The sequence below is a fragment of the Ceratosolen solmsi genome, unplaced genomic scaffold, assembly GCF_000503995.2.
Source record: "Ceratosolen solmsi marchali unplaced genomic scaffold, CerSol_1.0 scaffold41, whole genome shotgun sequence".
Lineage (NCBI taxonomy): Eukaryota > Metazoa > Arthropoda > Insecta > Hymenoptera > Agaonidae > Ceratosolen > Ceratosolen solmsi.
In genome coordinates this window covers 5,086,552-5,106,563 of record NW_011948424.1, presented here as the reverse complement: position 1 = coordinate 5,106,563, position 20,012 = coordinate 5,086,552, and positions in this window count along the sequence as shown.

Sequence of the window (20,012 nt, the reverse complement as noted above, 5' to 3'; positions counted from 1 at the left end):
TATGTTTAATATATCAAAGATCTTTTTGAATTATTGGTAAAAGGGCGTGGAAGATATATTTTAAAAAGTCAATATTTACAATTTAGAAGTCTCTGCTCTTAAAGGACGGGGGCGGAGAAAAAAAGGATTATACGCTCTACGTAATAATTATGATATTATACTTTCGTGTCTTGGTATGCTGATAGATATTTTTAACCACTTGACATAATATAAAGAATAACGAGGCATTTTAACAGGATTTCTTTATTAATTCCATCCATTAATCGGCCCATTCATTGTATTTAAATGAAAATATTTATATATTGAATAAGCTCGATCATCTTATTATCATAGTTGTATGTTATCAGTACCATAATTACTATTTAATAGTATTTTAACGCACTGATTTTTTAAAACTATTTTTAATGCGTGAATGGTCACATCAAATTGTACATAAAATTTAATCAGGTTACATTCATCTTTGTACTTTTTTTCATCAATAAAATTTATTATAGAATGAAATTACTTTATAATTAGATTTAAAAATACGTCAATACATTGTTATAAAATTCCAATCATATTTATTAGTTATATTAATATTTTATCTAAAATCGTCCTGAAAGAGAGATGAATATTTTTTTAGAAAATTCATAATTTACACCAAAATTAAAAAAGAGTTTAAAAAAAGAATAATGGCTTTATTTAAAATATGTTTTCTTACATTTTTTTGTTTAATTTATTGTTATGCAACATTTTCAGAAATTTATGGGAATAGAAAAAGGTTGTGATTAGCGTATCTTGGCTCAGTTGTCAGGCGTTATGAAATGTAAAATGTATGGGTGATTGTATTATTAATAGGAATTAATTTATTAAGGCAAAAAATCGTGAAAATATAGTGACTTTGAGAAGAAAATGGAGATGAATAGATAATAAAGCTAATGTTTTTAGAAGGCGTTAAGGAGAGGGTATGCATACGTGAGTGCGCGCGCGTGTGCGTGTGTGTAGGTGTGCGTTGAAAATAGGCCACATTGCCGGTACGCATAAGTTACCGGATTTAATTGTAGTGAGTGACAGGAGTCAGGTAAATATCCACATGCCTTCGGGGCAATTGCCGTCCATCTTTTTCGTAATGTAGGGAACGAAAAATCCGTAACTCTAGTAACGCCACTCAATTCGTGTCACAAAACTCGTACTAGACGCAATAAATCGGGTCAAATAAACGAATTTATTATATCATCTCTCACTCTTACGTCACACTAGCCTCAATATTTAGCATAATTTAAACTTAAAATTCCTCGTTAGATTTGTAATATATTATTTTCATTGGCACTTTTTGTTATGATTATTGTCTGAGTGACTTTTCTTGGCTTCGCATCATTACAAACTATTTGAATACGTTAAACTTTATAAAAAAAAAAAAGTCTAAATTATTATATGGTGAGTTGTTATTTACTTTGAACTTTAATGTAAACATATTTTGTTAATATAATTAATTGAATTTACTTAATGATATTTAAATAGATCTTTAAGTTTTATTTAAAGTATTTTTAATGTAATGTATTTTTTGTAAACAATCAGTTATAGATAATTTTCAATTTTTGTATAGGATTCGTTAATTTATATATATATATATATATATATATATATATTTTTTTAAAATATACTTTTATAATGAAGCCTACTAGTTTGTTTAAAAAAATTACATATATTTATAAATTTAATAAACAATAGGATATTGAGATTCGAAATAGGAGGCAAATAAGACTAACAATGCTTTTTTAAGAGAATAATTTATAAAAAATAATAAATTATTTTTATAATAAATATAATTTTTTTCAAATTTATTTTACAAATACATTGTTACTATTTAATTATAAAACTATAATGATCTTGACAATGAAGCAATTAAACTTATATGCCCTTTCATGTAATTTAATTACTTGCTTAAAGACCATTATTCTTTATTAAATAAGCATGTGTACATAAATAACATTAATGACAAAAAAAATTAATATTTAGTGATAAATAATGTAAACATGCAAGCTAATGTTTATAATTCTATAAAAATTAACTGTATATTTTAATGAAGACATATATTTGTTAATATTTTCAAGTATAATGGTAGATGAAAAAAACAGCTTTTAACATGAATTTTTTAATCCTTATGTTAATAGTTTTTTTTTTCTCGTTTAAATACAATAAATGTATTTACTATAAAATTTATGTACTTAAATTTCATTATGTTATAAGAGCTAATGGATTTAAATTGTAATGACTTAAATAAGTATTTGCCGTATATAAATTATTATGGATTAATAATTAAACTCTTTTATATTTTACAGAATTTATGAAGAATATAATTTTTTTAATTGTTAAATAAGATTCTCAAACATTAAAATTTATTTTACTTTGCAGGATTGATTAATAAAAAAAAATTTTTAATTTTTGATCTTATGATTCATTTAATTCATAAGCAATTTTCTTTCCAACGGATGCTTTCGAAAATGCTGAATTGCTTTTTATTTCTGGCATAAGAAAATTTTTCAAAAATAAACTTTTTATAAACCCTAAATGTTCTCAAAATTCATTCGATTATGATTGTATTATAGCTATAACCACCAACAATTACCCATTAGTTTAAGTTGCTAAAAATGATATTGGCATATTTTTTTTATAAAGTTTAATGAAAAATATGAATAAAAATTGTATAAAATGTAAAATAAAGTATACAATGGTCCGAAAATGAAAAATTTTTTTAAAGCCCAGATTTATGAGTGCCATATAACTTATATTATTTTAATTATTTATTCAAAAAAAAGAGAAATCCTTATTCGCATACTTTTCACAAATATATGTATAATTGTAATTTAAAAGAAATATTGGTTTCTATATTTATAAATAAGTACTTTTAATGTTTGTGTATATTTTATGAATTATAGCAATAATTCTTTATATTCATTAGAAAACGTTTGAAAATTTATAAGTAATGCAATAATTATAAAGTATCCAATAATGCTACAATAATTTTGCAATAACATTATAAAATATAAATTGTACATTTAAAATTATAAGAACAGCTCAACCGCAACAGATGAAGGAGTAAAAATAAAAACACTTGGTAGCTAATTTGATTATTTATTGGTTTATTAATACGAAAAGGCAATAAATAATTTTTCTTATTTGAAATATCTACAAATAATATATATGTAAATATGGAAAACAAAGTTTGCATCCAATACTAACAAAACTTTTATATTGCAATTATTAAACCAATATGAAAATACTCGAAATAGCTTAATATAAAAGCTTTGAAAAAATATTTGTTATTTGTATGAATTTATGTATAATTTGTCGTAATATTTATAAGAAAAATTGTAATGCTTCCGTATGGTATCCTGTAAATGATTAATATTATTAGCATCGTGAAAATAGAATTAAATATTGTAAATGTTTTATTTGTTCCACGTGTTTTATCAAAAGTATATATTATAGTATAATGTAATAGAATATTATGTAATCGACATAATAGTTAGATAAAAATCTTAAATAAAATTAATAATCGTATAATATATAATATGTGGAATAGAATATTTCGTAGATATGTGCATATTAATAAGTCGTTTAATGTTTCAAGATCTCCAACGAATTAGTATATAAATTTATTTTCTCGCTACCGCATCGCCAACTTATTACATTAACGATAAAATTCTTTCGTTATTGTTCTGTTAGGTTGAAATTATTATTAAAACAAAAAATTGAATCTTCGTCATTTAAAATTTATGCAAATGTAAGTGCAATAAATTTTGGATATAATTTATAGTGATTTATAGTATATTACATTGTGAATTTATTTTCAAAAATCAATAATACATTTTATTATTACAGTAGATGTATTGAAATGAAATAAAATAGCATGAAATCATAGTTAATCTTTGATAATCCTTAGTGTCAATTTCAATTTCGATTTTAATATCAAAAAAATCATTGATGCGAATTTTTGGAGTTACGAAGGATTAAGAAATAATTTAAAAAAAAAAAAAAAAAAAAAGGATAATAATAGAAATGAAAAGTAATTTCTCATACTAATCGTCTGTACAAAAAATATTTCATTCAACCTTTTCCATCTAAAAGAAAAAAAATTGAGAATTTCTCCGATAGGACAAGCTATTGTTCTGTGTGAACATAAAAGGATTTACAAGTACATCCTACTTTTCTCATCTCAACATCTCAAGCAACGAAACAAAAAATAATGTAATGACGACAATGACGTTAGCTGATATCAATGAGAAACAATGCATCAACTCAGACAGGAAAATCTCACGCTCTGCATAAACGACAAACGCCACCAATAGGACCAGCTAACGGAAGTGTATGTTAATATCCTAATGCAATGTATTATTCTTGAACGTCTTTATATTGTTAGTCAAACAATGCCTTTAATAAAATTTGCTACACCCCGCTTCCTTGTCATTATAAAAATTTACTAATCTAATCTACCACGGTATGCAATGCTTTACCTATACAACGACGTGTATTGGAAAAAGATGGATGAAATTATTATGCTCTCTAAATAATAGAGATGATGAGTGAATTGAAAAAATTATAATCCATCGACAAAATTATTACACGGAATAAAAGTATGTGCCATTACCTAATGATTAGCATAAATCAATAAACCATCTTTTTGAATGCGATATTCGCGACTTTTCCTGACAAACACTTTTAACGGTAAACAAGTCTTATAGAAAAAGTTACTAGTAATCTAATTTGTTGTCAATTACGTCTTCGATGTATTCAATAAATGTACATGTATTTTGTGAATAATGTTTTTCTTAAATTTTTTCTCTAACATTCTTTGCTGCAGTAGTTGAAATGAAAAGTTAGTATGTCACGTGAGCAACTTTATATATTTATAGATACACGCGGATAAGAATAAAGTTTTTATTTAAATCCTGTTTTTCAATACAAACATAATTCTTTTTAAATTTATATTTCACTATAAACTTTAATTTATTTTGTAAAATAATTAGAGCATTTATTCGACCTAAACATAGTATTAAATTATTTTTATATTAAAAACAAAAATTATAATGCAGAAGAACAACCATTTAAAATAAAAATGACAATTTAAAATAATTACAATAATTCAAAAATATTGCATAATACAATAATACACGTGAAATAAAATAAAAATTTAAGGATACGCTACTTATTAAGTATAAAATAATATAAGTACCACTTAATTGAAAATTACACATTTCTCTGTAAAGATATCTTACTGATATTTAACCCAGTAAAAGTATAAAAATATCTCTAGCTTCATAAATTAAATATAAATGAATTATTTTAGACATATACGTAAGATATTCTGAATTTTTGTATAAAAATAATTTAAAAAATAATTATTATATCTAAATAATAATAATAATAATATCTAATACTCTCTAAAATGAATTTTCGACAAATTTTGGAATGTAATATTAGTTAAAAAAAATATAATAAAACATTTTATATCGAACTTCAACACTATCGTTTCATAAATTAATTTCATAAATTTTTCTTAGTTCTTTGTTTTTTTGTTAGTTTTAAGAAATGTCTTCTTGCCCGATATTGTTTCTATCTCTATTCTAAAGTAATAGAGTATATTTATACAATTGTATTATAACTAAGTACTAAAATTCTATCTTATAAATATAAAATTGAAGCCACGCAGGCATTGAATATATTATTTATTATATTAAATATCTGAAATGTGTGCTTTTATCATTTAGAATTTATCGTATCGAGCAAAAATTATTGATTTACCTGAAATAAATTTCATTTCCTAGCTCACGTCAAAAGATCCTATCTTTTAACGTATAAACTTACTTTAATTGTTGAATGAAGAATTAATATCTTTAAATTTTTTAAATAGAATTAAAATTATTATACATTAAGTGTATAAACAAAAAACAAAAAAAAAAAACAAAACAAAAATTGCAAGTCATTTTAATATTATAATCCGAAAATTTAATTACATATTCTAAACAAAGCAACTTTCCATCCAAATTCTACATTCCCAAAAATAATAGCGTATCATGCATTTCATATTTATTTATGTTAAATTCTCACAGTTATTAATTTTCTAATATAATGTTGATAATGTTGAGTGCGAATAAAACTTCTTACGTCATATGCAGTCTCTTACATTTGAATATGCATAACCGGTTTTTAATCAAGTTCATTTCTGATTTAACTATGCTTGTATCAAATGTCTAGATAGAGATAGCATGTGTCGTAATATTAAGTTTCACGCAATGCTATTGAAGATGATTTTTATCTTCAATTTTAAACGAATCGTATGAAAAATATATTTTTTCGCATTTGTTTTTTATCGCGTATGACGTTGAACTTCAATTCTCACTTAGTGTACGTAATATAATAATCTGCTTTCTACTGCTTTCAATGCCAATGATTTTAAGTAATTTTTATAATGGAAAAATTTTCTTGGGTTAAGAATCCGAATAAATATAAATTGACATTTGTGTCAAAAAAACTTAACTTATACATATATTCACATGTATCGCATATTTTCCGTCTTTTTCAAATTTCTATTACATTGCAGTAGTAATTTTATTGCCTATTGATAAATTGTAAATATAAAGAAAATGTTTATAATGTTAATAAAATTATCGTTTAATTTATTAGAAGCTTAGAATGAAACTAATTGCTCAACGTGATATATAATATTTTAACAAATTAATATCAATGACAAAAATATAGAGCATTTAAACGTTTAAAAACGTTCTTTATTAATAATTAATGTTTATCGCAAAAGTAATAATATAATCGTTCGATACTTTTTCATTATTTATTAATTTTATGTTAACTTTAAGAGTTATTTCAGCGACTTCATACATACTTAAAATAAAACTGTCTGTGAGAAAAATTATAAACTCACTTTTATCACATACAAACAGGATGATATTAATGAAAAAAGTGTGTTAACAAAACCGCTCATAAAACTCATATTTACAATAAATAAATTGACTTAAATTTATGTATTATATTATCGATTTACATATTTGCTTACTTAATTATTATATACTTCTAATTACGAAATTTACGTAAAAGTTCTAGTGAATAACAGCAACTGTTACAGTTACGCGTTCCAAATAAACAGACATCACACGTATTAACACAGCCTTAATAGAGTAAAAACTTAAGCTGAAATCTTCGTGTAAAAATTTATCGAAGAGTTTAGCTGATCATTGTCTCGGCCTCGCGAAATACGCAAGTAATGAAATGAAAATCCATGCAAGAATACACGCACAGCTTATATCAAATCAAATTTCAAAACGATTTGCTTTTATAATACGACACGCCAATGAACAACAATAATTTGAAAATCCATTTCTGCCATTCCACAAAGACTTGGTGCTATCTTGTTTTCTTTCTTTTTATTAATGAAGCCTAAGATCTCACGTACGCCTACTTTTCCACAGATCTAATAACATACCAAGAGTTAGTTCTTCTACCTTTTTAGATTTAACTGCCCATTTATCTGCATTTCCCTTTTTTGCTAAATCGTCAACTCATCTGGCAAAATTAGGTAAGTCGAGCGTTGCAATTAAATAATTTTTAAATTTAATTTTTCACGGTAACTGTTTTATACTTAAAAATGTAATATTATTAATTAAATTCTCCTACAAATTTATGTTAAACTTTTATAAGACATAATAATAATGATAATAATGATAATGATATCGTGCAAACAAGATTTAAACTTTAAATAAACTGTCATATTTTTTATGATTTATGAAGGTATTCAAAAAGTTGCTCATTAAAATTGTATTAAAGGCGAAAGGTTAGTACGATACTTACCATAATCCGACTGAATCTACAATATATTTTCAATAATTTGCTATTAAAGAAGTAGTCAGAATATTTTATAGTACTCCTCGTATAACTTGAAAAGTGAAATATTACATTTTAATAAACTACTTGGTACTTCGATTTGAAATAAGCTTGTTATTAATATATATTTATAATAATTTTTACATAACAAATGATATGACGAAATAAACATATTTAATGTAAATGAATAATATATTGTATGATGATACAATGATAATATATTGATTATATATTATTATAATTTTTAACTTAGAATTAGAATTACTAAATAATTATTTAAGTATTGAATTACTAACTTTTTCTTTTTTTTTTTTTTTTTTTTTTTTTTTTTTTTTTTTTTTTTTTTTTAACTATTTTACAAAAACTGTTAGAATTATATAATAAAAGAAATAGTCCTCGAATATATTATGTATTTTCTGACTTATATCTGCTATTGATATTAAAAATATGTTATAAAAATTCAAATATACAAGGATTCAATATTATTCGTGCAATATTTAATTTGCTTATGAAAAATTCAGTAATTGAATTTCAATATTTTAATTATAACTTTGCATTATGAAAGTTCATTTCAATAGTTCCGCTTCATTTTTTAAAGTACTATCAGTTTATACGATAATTTTACAAAATCCTTACCTATAATAATAAATAACATATCAAGTTAATTTAATGAAAAAATATTTCAATTTCATGTTTTTCAATATAAATCTATTCCTACATAAATGCACTTTATTAAAATAAATATATATAAGTAAATGAAATATGATGGAAATAACTACGCTTTTCAGTACAAAAGAATAATCAATATGTAAAATTTAATATTTACATTGATTTCCTTTTAAATTTGGTTAAATGTACATTTTATTTAATTTCATTTAATAACAAGAATTTATCAAATTATTCTCTGATAATTGTGCTGAATACATTTTTTTACTCATGCGTAAGTGAAACGTGTACAATTATATTACGTACTACCTCATATTTGCTATACACACACGTAGAATATTATAATTATAATAATGAAATGTTATATATATTTCTTTAGGAGAATTTAAAAATTTTCAATCTTATTTTGTTATGAAAATATTATATAACTCTGACAAAGGACTTTTCGGCAAGGAAGAAGATATGTGCACCGTTAGTCAATCCTTTTGTATAATAATAAGTAGGCTGAGAAAAGTATGCATTTTTTTTTTCAGAGAAAAACATCAACTATTCGGCTCTCGTTTCACCATCATAAACAAAACTAATAGAGAGCAAAATTTCGAATAGTTTTCAGAAACTTTCTTAAGGAACTTTTAAACTTAAAATAAATACAATTTTTACCAGACGCGTATATCGCATTACTAGACCAATGATTTTATAATATTTATTTGTTGCTAAGAAAGCATAAGCATCGCAATTTGTTATCCGCAAATTGTATATCCACTACATTCTGGTAGTTGAACACGTAAGAACGAGTATAAGCGCGTCAAGAAATTTCTCGAGGGAGATATGCGACAACTATCAACTGTTAGGAAAACTTAATTCATGGCGGAAAAGTAGACTGTGACTTCGGAATTCGCTGCCCAGACTATAAATTAGGAAAACAATAAAGGGGCAGTAATTTTCAAATAATATTTAACAATTTTTTGAAAACAACACCATAAATTTCTAATGCCAGGAATATTTGTTCTACAAGCACTTTATCATATTAAACTATTGTACATTATATTTTTTGTTTCTATTATTTTCTGTTAAAAAAAAAAATATTATAAAAGCTTAAAAAATAGCCTTACAATGTAAAAATATGTTATAAATTATTGATATAAAGTGTTAAACTGTTGCTGATATTTAGTAAATAAAACGTTAACATTCCATGTAGTCTCAAATGAAATAAAATTATATAATTATGCACTCGAAGAATGTTCATTTAACATTATATTATATTCGAAAATTCTTATGGTATAATAGAATGTATACATTGTAACTATTTATTTATTGTGGTTTTTATATCATTTATCAAAATGATATAATCAAATTTTATCAAAATCAAATGGGTATACCTAAATGAAATAAAATACGAGATTAGTATTACCAATCTTTATAAAATGCTGAAAATGCTTATAATATATATTATAAGAAAAAATTAAATTTATGTTTAAGGCTTTTCTTACTCCAATATCGATAATAATTTTTTAACATAATTTTAACTTATGAAATTATATTTCAAAACATTTTTTACATTTGTTAAGTATTAAGTTAATTTATAAGTCTTACGACTCATAAATTACATACCATAGGTTTTATTGTAAAATTTGTCATATGTAAAAGATAATTGTTTACAACTTGCTCGATATTACGGCTAAAAATGCTTACTAATTCTTTTAAAGTAACAAAGTCCAAATTCACAAGTAATTAAATAAAAAAATACATTATTAATATAAGTATCTTCAATTTCAAGATAATAAGCTTAACAATACAAAAATCTTGTCCTTTCTTATTTTAAACGAAATCTTTTCAGGATATTCGGTCATGCCCAAGTTCTATTGCATAATAAACTTAACCGATACTATCTTCGACTTAGTTTACGTGAAGATTTTTTACTTTCCCATTATTCAGCCAACATCCTACATCTTGCACTTTTGTTTTCAATTTTAATTAAAATACATTCGTTTTACCGTGCCTGATTTAAATGTCCTTACAAGAAGATATCTAATGTAACATTCTTTTGTTCTACAACGGCTTCTATACATTTTGTATATTTCATTGTTTTTCAATATCTTCTAAAAATTTTCCTTTAATCGCATAAGCCAATTTTGAAAATGCTTTTAAATGTTTATACTAACGATTTTTTAAAGGACTAAAGATAAAATGTGTAGATGATGAACGTAATTTTTACTTGCATCTTCTTTGTACATAATTATAATCTTTATTATGCTGCCTGAATAATTAAATATATCTATATATATATATATATATATATTTTTTTTTTTTTTTTTTTTTTTTTTTTTTTTTTTAATAAATCCCGATCATCTACAGCAACATTTAGCTCATTCTACACACAGTAAGAAATTTATTTCAATGAGAAGATATAGCAATTCTCAATTGCATGAACATTGGTCAATTATCATTAGAATTTTTAGTAAAACCACCGACGCATATCACCGATCTACTTTTTTAAAGCCATAAATTATGCAGCTACGGTTAGTCTCGCTGTGTATACATATGAAAAAGGATAGAATAATGAAATCACGTGTTTTACAAATAAAAATCCATCATCGGTTGGAATTCTTTTCTCTTCCGAGCTGCTTTTCCGTTGCACAACAAATCTGATTACTTTTGATTAGACCAAAATAAAGGTTATTAATACAGCATCATGCAATGTCAATTAGTACGATCATTTCCTTTAATCAGAATGTACGGCGATACATTTTTTATAATGTCGTTCATTACAAACACACGTATAATAGCATTTTAAGTACTTTAATCACCGATTACAATTTTTCAATTCATAATTTATCAATAAATGACATTAAATAACTACATCTTTGCATTCTTTTACTAAAATCAGAAGATTTACGATTTATTTAAACTCAACTATAATTTTAATTTAGGCTTTAAATAAACTGGTTAAAGGTGAATAATAATGCTATTATTCTTATTTTACTCGATATTTTTTTTTTGTTTTTTATTATGCTAATTTTATATCATACAATGAAAATTTAATTTTGTAATAATATTATTAGTAATAAATAGTTATTATTAATAATGAAACATAATATAAAATTATAATAAACTTAATACCAAATAAATTTAGATACTCGATAAATTCTTTTAGATTAATTACGCAATTTTTATGAATTATTCATGAAAATAAAAAAAAATTCAGTATTAATATATATTTGACATATTATATTTTTAAATCTTTCAGATTTGATAATTTGATAATTAATATAGATAAAGCTATTTTCCATCTATATTTATGCCTGTGTATATTTATATATGTTGTTATTAACATAAATTACATTTTTTCGCATATGTTTCATATTTTTATCAAATTGTACATTCTATAATTAATTTTATTACTAATATATACATTAACGTTTGAATATAAATATAAAATAAAATATGCAAATGAAATACTGATTAGTAAATATATAAGACCTCTTACTATATTTATTAAAGGGACAATGTGTTTTGAATATTTATGCACTTGTTGCGTTTTATAAATTATTGTCGAAATTTCTAGATTGACGATTCCATCAAATTTCGTTGTTTTTTTCTTTTTCTACAGTTGGCCGATCTCGAAACTAATTTCCAAATCATGAATCTAATACTTCAACATTCATTGTAAGAATGATAAAATAGGATTTTCCACTCAAATCTAATGAACCATAAAGTGAATAAATAGAAAAACGAAATACTTTCACCTTCGCAATAAGCGATTTCGAAGAAATTAAGGATATGGTTGTTGAAACAAATAGTACGCATTCGCTTCATTTCAACAGATGTCCACCTTGAAGAAGAATAACACAATCATAAATTTTTTTCTTTAACAAAAACATATGAATATTCATTTTTTAATTGTGCAGGGAAATTAATTTAACGAATAATATCGTCGCATTCGTCATTCTGTTATTTTGCCGAAAAACTGAGATGATATCGAGATACGATAACTGAGATGGATGTTAATGGATCAACGGATCAAATAATTACAGACTCATTCGTCATATTCAATAATAAATAATCTCAAGATATTTTTGGTAAAATATTTTGCGTATCAATGATAAATAAAACAAATCATTTATTACACAATCACTATTTATATTATAGTATTTAATTTCTAAACCTTGTAACTGCTGTATGTTAATTTCAGTCATTTCCTGTGAAAGGGCAATATTAATTGAAACAATTATAACTTTCGATGGGTTTAGTTGCATGAAAAAAAGTGTGAAAAAAAAAAGAAAAAGAAAAGGCACGTATTTTCATAGTAAATCAAACAAAAGATTTAATTGCATAATGAGATTATTAATTAATTAATTGTGCATTGGCTAGTTTTTAGAAATATTAGAAGCATTAGAACAAGAGTGGTAGAGTTTTTCGGAAAAAAAAAACTCATTAAAACAGATCAGAGTTACCTTAATCCACATAGTTTCTTAAGGAATAATAAATTAATAAATTACCGATAATTGACAATTAAATTAATAAGTTTCATTATAATTACATACGTTTAATTTACCGTAATATAACATAAATACATTCGGATAATATATGCATTGCTCATAAAATAATAAGTTAATTTGCATACAAATAGGAAGACAAATTTCAATGGAAAAATAGCCTTCTATTGTTATAATTCAAATTATTAAAATTTGTTGAACTTTCGAAATCCTGTATATCTGATGGGAAACTTTTATAGTTGTATAAGCATTATCATTACAGTGTGCCAATTATTATGAATTAATTACTTATAAATAATCATTAATTAGAATTGATTGTAAAATATTTTTTTGTACATAAAAAATATTAGTTTTATTAATTAAATGCTTGATAATTGTGTGTAGAAAGAAAGAATTAAATTTGAAATTTTCATTTAAATTATATAACATTAACATTTATATTTTTGTAATTTTTTTTTATAAAATTGTAAAAACAAATGAACAATAACAAAAACAAAATTAAATTAAATGGCAGGCAAAATTGGAATGTAAATTTTGAAATTTCAAGGGAGAAGTACACTAAGTTGTATAAATAGATTATTCCGTTCGATTTGAAATTAAAATTGTTAAACCACAATTAGTAGCATTAATAACCGAAATCAATAATCGGCAGCTCCGGACGTATTAACATAATATTTTTTAAATACTCGTTTACTTTATTATCTCATTCAAGAGGTTTAAAAGACTTGCATTTTGCAATTATTAAAAATTTCAATATCCTCTTACCATAATGAAGAACATCTACTTATAAAGGCGCGTATACTAATAACAATAATAACAATAATAATCATAATAAAAATACTAATAAAAATTAGTATTGACTTAAAGAAGCAAATAGTCCCTCCATAAACCAACGATCCACCGCGTTGATGCAATTTCAAGTGATTGCTTGATTTATATATTAGTACAAAGGAAAGAAAAGAAAAAAGAATTTATTGGACGTTTGTCGTGTCAATGCCTCTCGTCTCTCCGATTCGACAAATAAAAGGAATATTTAAACGCTACGTTGCCCGTTGATAATATTACGATGAGGTAATCCACTAGATGTCCCAAGATTGATAGGTTCGTACCCATCTCGGAGCAACGATTTTTCCTTTCGCAATTATTAATCAATGAGTTTTGACGGCATATCACTTAAATATTCATTGGAACTTTCAAAGCAGATAGATGCAGAAGAACAATCGAAGAGGCCGGAAAGATTGGGAAACGCTTTCGGGACCTGATGTTTAACAATCAAATTAATTAACAGACAGCAGACCTCTTGTAATAAATTGTCGGTGAAATAAAATAAAGCTGAAAAATAATTCATCATCGAGGAAGTAAAGAATAGCGTTTAAGTGTCAAAGCGCTATAATCGACATTCGCCCAATACCTCCGACGTCATTAAACGTTACTTTTAATTAGCCATCGGCTACATTTATCATTAATATGTAAAATAACGAGCACGATGACGCAACTTTAATTAAAAATAGTTACAAGTGGAGTTATCCAACGAAAGTGAATTGAGCTGCAGTGGAGAGCGAGTAAGAAATGCGCCTCCTCCGGAGATTAAATATTTTAAGGCCCCGCTCGTAATTTCGTATAGAGTGAAGCGAATGAAGTAATATTCGAGGGATCATTAAAATCCATTATTAGCGTTAGCACGGCAGACGTAACAGCGCGTAACATCGAATTTCGCATGTATTGCTAAAGGAGTCGCTAAAAGCCGAGGATCTTAAGCCGCGGAGAAGCACGAGGATTCCGGCCGCTGGAGTAGTAGCCCGCCGTGGCGCCATTACATAAATTCCCTCGTGCAGAAGGTGTAAAGGAACAGGTTCCGTGGCCCCACCGAGCACCGGTGAATTCATTCGCCTATCCATAATCACGAGATTACGAAATTACGGAGCCGCGGCCGAGCGCCGAGCGGCATGTCATGCGTGCGCGATTATTAAAACGGGCGCTCGGAAAAGCGCGGAACAGAAAATTGCCGTTTTCCATAAGTGATTCTCGGCGGTGATTGCGCAAAGCGTTGGAGAGGTGTCGGCGGGGGCTTCGCGGTCAGCCACGTGGCCCTCGATTTTGTCGCTCGGGCCACACCGCCTCTTCGCTACCCCTCAGCCGCCCCTCAGCCGCCCCACCGCCGCCCCACCATCGACAACGAGCACCCGAGGCCCGGGCCGAATAATTGGACGGGCTAGAGCGCGAGGGGAATTAGCCGGATAATAGCTGGTGGCGAGCGAGCGCAATCCGTAACGGCGACAGGGGCCCTTGCGTGACTTGGCGGCCCGACGCACGTGATTGATGGCCCGAGGGTCGGCAGCCGCTCCGAACTTACTTTATTCGCCGGCGGCACTTTGGCACTTCGAGCCCCCCCCCCGTCGCCGCGCCAGCGACGCAACTCCTCGACGGCCGATACCATATATTTCGTCTTTCCTTGATACTTCATTCGCTGTCTGGGCACGTGATTTTGTCGTAAGATTCTCTTGCTTGCATTTGCATGCGGTATGAGCGAGCGATTTGTGATTTGTCAAATATCTTATTTGTCAAATAGCTCGCTCGAGCCGGCCAATTCGTTTAATCGGAAATTCGCGTTGGCTTTAGTTAATCGCGTTCCCAGCTATTCCGCGTAATTTCCACATTCGCAATGGCACTTCCCCCTTCCATTAATTTATTAACGTCGAGATGCATTTGAATTATAACTAAATTACGCTGTCGAATTGCCTCTGATGACTTCGGTTTAATTCAATTTTTTAACCACTTTAATCTAAAGTTAATTAAAAACTTTCGAATGCTATTTTAATCCGGATTACTTGAAAGGTAAATAATAATGGCGAAATGGAAGAAATTGTTATATTTGTCGTTGTTATTTTATTTTTTCCTCTTATCCTTAATTATGCTATTATTGCTATCCTATTCCATTGTTGCTGTTGTTTCTCTTGTTGCTCTTGTTATTATTAATGTTAATTTTTGTAGTTGTTCTTTGTTACTTGGTATGGATATATAAGAGGAATTGGTAATTTTTCAAAACTGGCAGATTCCAATGTTCTATTATCAGATAAATTTTAATTAAAATAAATGAATTCTGCACTTTAAATAACGAATGAAATAATGACGACCTCATTATCGTTATTTCATTGTTCAGTTATACTTTTGCCTACAATTTAGGTCCCTCGGAGATTACTACTTTTGCGATTCTTCTATTTGATGCGACTAAATTACTAACACAATTACCCAAGTCGCGAATTAAATGGATTTTATTGATAAAATTGAAATACACCGTTACACTGCAACGTTTAAGATTAAGTTAAAAAATCTCGAATTAATTAAAATGCAATTTATTGATATTCGTATTAAATCGTATTGCGCTCAAAGCTAAAAATAAACAACAAAAGAATCGTGGATAACGGTAGGATTTTAAAATATTATATACGAGCACAATATACTACCGAATTAAAATGATAAATCAGCCATTTTTTCTGTATTTTTAAGCCATACGTACTTTTCAACAATTTCAGTCAATTTCACATTTTTTTCGGTGCATTAATTAAACAAAAGAATGCTTTGGAAACGCCGTTAATGTTTGTGAGTCAAATATAATTTGTAGATCATACACAGCGTTAGCAAGATTATGAAATTTTGTTGTTAAAATGATTGTTAAAACATCTAGGAACTGAATAAGGAAAGTACGAAGCTTAAACGAACAAAGAACGTTTCGTCATTTCACTCATAACCAAAATTATTGGAAAAAACTAGTTCACTATTTTCTTCCATAACTCATAAACAAAGCATTTTTACTTGAATTATCAAGTGTTTCATCTGAAGTTGCTTACATAATATCACATAAAGTCGTTTAAGTACTACCGGTAATTCCATATCCCGCAACATAACGTAAAAGAAATTTAACCGAAATCCACAACAATTACTCGTCAACGAATAACTTATCAGTGTTAGTGATTTCTCTGTATCTCTCTCTCTCTCGTTCTCTCTCTCACTCTCTCTCTCTCTCTCTCTCTCTCTCTCTCCCTTCCTCTCTATGCGATAAAATGACATAAAGTGAATAAGCAAAATCACGAAAATAATGCTCATACGCCTATAAAAAGAAATTTTTTAGAGAAATCTTGTACATGGTAAAATTCATAAAACTTTCGGACTAAGTAACTTTCCAATTGCAATTTAAATAGCTTTTAATCCAAATAGCAAAATGTTTGAATGGAATTTAGGAAATTCACACGATTATATTGAAATAGCATAGAGTGTAAATAATATTCCTCCTGTAAGTCTTACAAAAGCTCAAATTTAACAGTCCACCAAACAAATAGGATTAATTGCCATAAACAGAATCGTTAAAGCACTTTATTATTAGACTTATTAGACAACAAGCCCAACTACTTTTTCAAATGCGCATTCTATAACGAAATTACGAATAAGTTATTAATATACTCATCACTGGCTCGACGCACGCGAAAAATTATTATTTCTCCAATATACATTATTATACTGACAAATAGGGATTAAAGTGCTAGTTAAATGCCACGTATTTTCAAGCAAATGAAAGTGGGCTAAATACATTTCTAACGTAGCACACATTTATCGATGGTTCGGTGTTGGTTAGATTGAAATTCGACCTTGACAAGATACTTAATAAACGAGGCAAAAAATTAACAAAACTACTGGACTAGAATAAATGATTGCCTCTATCTAAGCAGTTGATGTTTTTATATAATATATAGAAGGAATATCGCAAGCAGTTGGCATATCAATTACATGAGTAATATGACAGGCTTATAATTATTTAGAATGTAATGTTAAATTTAGTAGGCTTTTGAATTCGATAAAAGCGATGAGAAAAGAGCGTGAGTGCATTATAATCGATTGCAAAGACAAGGAAGAAAACAGCAAGAAAAATAACGAGCAAGAATAAAAATCATATAAGTTTTAATAATGTTTATACGGAAAACGATGCGTAAATGCAATTAAAAAAAAAAAAAAAAAAAAAAAAAAAAAAAAAAATGTAAACTAACGATTAAATATTAATGTAAGCATTTAACGTGAATATGTACTTGGCAATTGTAGTCTCATTGTATAGAAAGTTAAAAATATTGTTAAATTAAATTGAAAATATTATTCGAGTATCGATGAATAATAAAATTTGCACAATTGGCATTAAAAGTTTAGACGATCGAGATATGGTGGAGTGACTTTAAGTAATTATATGCTATTCGTCGGATTGGTCTTTTAGTAAGGTTGCGACGTGTCTGACATGAAGAAATCGGCTCGTCGGATAATAATCTAAATTGACTGGCCGTGTAATAAATTTTAATATCTTAATAGTTTAACAAAGAAATTGAAAAATTCAATGTTAATATTAGATATATGGAATAGAGAATAACGAAGGATGAAGTTGCTTAAGACATTATAATACTGAATTTTCGTTTTTGTTTCGTATAAAGCTTCTATTTTGTTCTCTTACGAGTTCGATTCAGCCAAAATCGGGCAGTAGGAAGTCGTCAACATTGATTAGAGCCAAATGCATGTTCGTTAGAGGAAAAATTAATTGAACAATATTAATTTGCGTAATTCTTAACTTAAAGCATTCGCGTGGCAATATTGTGTGTACCCGTTTGTATAAAAAATGAATCTCGACACATATGCGAATTAAAATTATTAAATCATAAATTGAAATGAAATTTTTGTATGCTTATCGTTGCCCGTATAAATTGTAAATATAAAAATTGTATATGGAAAATGTTAGAGCTTAGTGTAAGTGGACGTTTATTATAGAAAATTTGTATAATATATGAATTACCGTAAGACTTGGGAAGAATTCATTCAACCCCAAAGTTATAACTAACACACTGTTCGATGCCATTACATTAGTATTATTAATGCTCAATTATCAAAATATAAAAACAAAAAAAGAAGAAAAACAATATCCTGGCTTTGTATAAGACCATTATAGTATAAAAACCATTCCAAAGAAATTCTGATCCAACCTTATAAGCATCAAAAAACATAATAGCGTACTGTTCTCCTTTCCCCCCCCCCCCTCCGCCCATCCCTTTTGGAATTCGTAAACACTGAGTAAAGCTCATATGCAGTAATGAAAATAGCCTTTGTTGTTTATTTTAAAATATTTATCAATATTTAGTTATCTTATGTAACTTTGTGTAGCGGAGGCTAAAAATTTTACGAAAGGTCAGAAACTAAATACGTAACGTTAAGTCAACATTGTCGCAAGTATTTCTTCATGTTCGGTAACGCATAATGACCAAAGAGATGACCAAAACGAACAACATTAAATTATTCCGATACGTCTGCTTAACAATTTTTTATTTTTTTTTATTTTTGTATTTTCTGCATTCATTTGTTTAGCCTCGATGTTGAAATCTTCCGATATTCACGAGTAAACCTTGTCCTTATTTCTTTAACATTCGACGGCTTATGCAAATACAATCATCGCGCCGATACGAATATAAGCGCTCGATCGACGCTCGATTCGTTAAATCCCATACGAAGAATATCACGGCCGAAATTCTTTACAGTCATAAATGAAAACAAGCAATCTTTTCAATGCTACCGCGTCCCTCCCCACATTCTTATCAACCTTCGAGGAACGTCAAATTCGTAAATAACGAACGACCGCCAGATGGCCAATGCTTCTGAATAAGGAGGGCGCAGCTTCCGCTCGGGGAAGCCCATGCCAGCGACCGGATGAAAGCCCCACCAATGGGCGCCAGAGGCGCCAAACCGAAAAGCCACAGCCCCACCAACCAAGTCACGGCGTAGCCTAGTCCTGGCGGAGGGGTATGCCGATCTATGGAACTCAGGGCGCGAGGCCGACTCGCGACGTCCGGGGAGGGAGGCAGGCGCCGCGAGGAAGGGCTGCGCGTCCGTATTCCCCGCAGGCCGGTGGTACCTCGGTGCGGTGAAAGTGTACCAGCGCCGGCGGCAGCGTGC